This window comes from Dioscorea cayenensis, unplaced genomic scaffold, assembly GCF_009730915.1.
Source record: "Dioscorea cayenensis subsp. rotundata cultivar TDr96_F1 unplaced genomic scaffold, TDr96_F1_v2_PseudoChromosome.rev07_lg8_w22 25.fasta BLBR01000127.1, whole genome shotgun sequence".
Classification (NCBI taxonomy): domain Eukaryota; kingdom Viridiplantae; phylum Streptophyta; class Magnoliopsida; order Dioscoreales; family Dioscoreaceae; genus Dioscorea; species Dioscorea cayenensis.
Genome location: NW_024086518.1, coordinates 26,646 through 30,163, shown reverse-complemented (window position 1 = coordinate 30,163; position 3,518 = coordinate 26,646).

Sequence of the window (3,518 nt, the reverse complement as noted above, 5' to 3'; positions counted from 1 at the left end):
GTTTATAATTTATTTCTTCTGAACTGCTAGACTTTGTTTGATCAATATTTTCCTTAACTAGCTGTATTAACTCCGAGGGGTTATCTAAATTCCTCAACCTCTCTGTTTTCCCCTTTTGATGAGCTACCATTATCCGAACTATCCTCCATGGCATGAACCATGAACTCAGACAAATCTGAAACTTTCCCTTGTTTATAATTTATTTCTTCTGAACTGCTAGACTTTGTTTGATCAATATTTTCCTTAACTAGCTGTATTAACTCCGAGGGGTTATCTAACTTACTCTTTGGTTCCTCACTGGTGGGTTCGGGGCAGAGGTCGGGCGCACAAGGCTCCCTCACTGGGGTTATCCCATATGATTCCATAAACTACTTGAAGAACCCCTTATACTTTGTTCCCCCAGATTTAGGTTGTTTGGTTCATTGTAAAACTGTTTCTTCCAACATTCATTACCGAAAATATGCTACCCATTTGATATGTGCTTGTGTGATAAGAATGCGAAGTGTTCTTTCCTTATGATGAGTATTACTTTTATCAGGTTTTAGAGCTAATACTTGTGCATTTGTGTTACTTTTATGCATGTAGGGTTGTGAAGCTAAATATTGAGAAAAGAAGCCAAAAGTAGATCGTGAGCACACTAATTGGTGGAATCATTGAAGGAATAAGCGCCAAGACAAAAGTGGGGTCTTATGATGCGTGAATGTGTGCCAACCTCTGTGTACTCAAGCCATTATAATGAGTCAGGGGGCACAAAGGCAGTCACATTCGCGTATCCCGACTTGTGCATTGATAGCAAGATCTTCAGCAATGAAGCCTTTGATTGAAGAAGAGTTGCAATCTATGGCATAAACGTGTGCCCGTTTATGTTGCCTCGATGAAAAGTATGGAATTGGGAGTATTTGGGTAAAGTACTATAGTATATCACTATAGCAAAGTACTATAGTAGTTCTGTTCACAACTGGGCAGAAAACAGATTTCTAGAGAATCCACACAGGCGTGTGGAAATTCCATAGGCCCATGGGAGGAATCCACAAGGGCGTGTGGATTCCCGATTCCAGCCCTATTTAAACCGCTATTCAGCCCGATTTTAGGGATTTTTCCCCTCTTCTCTTCCACTTTTCTCCATCATTTGGGAAACCGTCGGCTAGGGTTTGGAGAGGCTTTTGGCAAGTCTTTGAAGTGGTTTGAGGGATTCGACACCGCGATTCACTTGAAAGAAGGTTATCGGGGGAGCTTTCATCGGCATAGATTCAGTGAGGTGTGCCCTAGGCCGGATAAGGGGACCTTTGGAGAAGATTCGGCTACTCCATAAGACCATCGACACGACTACCGAGGGGGTTTTCTTATGGAACATTTGTTTTTACTTTTGATTTCATTGTTGATTGTATTATGCTCTATGGAGAGCTAAACCTCCTAGTGGGTACTTGGATTTTGTAAACCTTAGGATGTTATTGTTTCATTGATCTTTTGTTATGCTTTTCTTAACTGATGTTTCAATTGAGTTCAATCTTGAGTGCTTGTGGAATGATTTCTCCCCTAGAGTGACACTAGGGTTGAGAGTCCATTTTGGTAATCATTGTAGATGAGTGACACACTACGAGGGTTAGACATTGCTTGATTGGAGAGGGTTGAGAGGGTGAGTCGAGAGGTAGCGGAGCATCCCCATTCTCCTCCGGTGTGATTTATCCTACCTTCATTTCCTTGAGTTCTTGGCGGTCACAATAGAGTGAAGTTCTAGAGGATGAACTCCGCTGGGGCTTAGTTGTGCGAGCAACAGAGTGAAGCGTTGAAGGGACTCTAGTGTCTGGGGCTTAGATGTGACTAGGGGCCTTTCGCCTAAACCAAAGTGTTAGGTCTATACATAGGAAGAGGGTTTATCACTTGGTTTCCCTAGAACTCCATGCAACTTTACACAGTGTGAGGTGTTGAGACTGAGCGATTTCTTCGCCGGGACATAGTGTAGAGTTAGTCACGGTTGACCTTAGATTTGGGACCGTGTGCTTAAGGATTTCCATAACTCATTGAGCATTGATTAGGAAATATCATAGATGGTCTTGCACTTGAAACATTAATCCTAGGGGAGCATTGTCCGAGTACCCCACTTCTATCGATTGCCTTACCTCTCACTTACTTTTGCCTTTCATTCTTGTTTCTTTTTTATCTTTGTTTTCATTATATTTTATCAACACTATCATTGTTCACTTTCCCGTGGTTAAGTAGCAATTTAAGTATTTTTACTCTCTACTCCCTATGGATATGATACCCCACTCACCTGGGATTTATTACTCGACAAACCTGTGCACTTGCGGGTCACACGCAAGGGGCATTGTCACCATCCCTGTCGATTAATTTCTTGTTGACGATTCACTTGGACAATGAGTGTATGGGTCCTGTGAATAGTAGTAATTAGTCCATTCATTGATTATAACCATAACTATAAAGAGGAGAACATAAGTATTTAAAGAAATAAAATGCGAAGATAGAATACAAAAATGGGAAAGAAAAAGAAAATAAATATATACAGTTAAGACAAACAAAAGGAATAAAATGCAAACAAATGGCTAAATCAACAAGCTCTAAGTTATTGAGTATTCCTTGTGGGTCCCCGGCATCGGCGCCAAAAACTTGGCATGACACCCGCAAGTGCACGAGGTCATCATGTAATACGTCTCGTGTAAACACGAGAGAGTCGTATTCCCAAGGCCCAAGGAGCTACCCTTACTTCCTTTTCATGTGTTGTCTAGTCTACAGATTCAAGTGAGTGTTCTAAACTACAAAGAAGTAGAAAGAACTCTAAAACTAATGTCTATAGTCAAGGTAAAGTGAGAACAAAAATCAAGGGATGAAGCTAGTCATGGATGTGGATTCCCCTAGGGCTACTAAAGTGAGAAGGATGCTAGAATTACCATGCATTTGGTGGTTCAGACCAAGAGATTCCTAAGATAGGTTAACCCGATGGTCATGACAATTGACCCTTGATCTAATATGAGTATTGATACAGAATTTCTTCCGACAAAATCCTTCTACGATTGCAATACAAGTAGGGAATTCTCTAATTAAGGCCGATACTCAACCTAGGTCCAACCCTAATGTTGGAGGGGCACAAAATACCCGATGGTCACGATGTATTTGTACATGGATCCCTTCCAAGCTAGGTGTGTCTAGTACAAGGACGATGGTCATACAATCAAGTACAACCTATAAATTGAGATACAGAGTTCTCATGCATATCAATACATCAAAGTACACCAAGCTTGAATCACAAACACACCAAATGTAATAGAATAGACCAAAGCATCCAACTACACAAGTTCACCCCAAGGTTTACCAACATCCGTTGACCTTGGGGTTTAGTTGTTCATTCTAACAAAATACACGATAAAATTAACAAAAATAACCAAATAAAGCAACATAAAACTCCCTTAAGTGGTGAATACAGAGAGACAAGTCGAGGGAAGCTTCCAACGATGCCACCAAAGGAATAGCTTCCCTGCCCTCTACAAGCTTGTACAATGGGA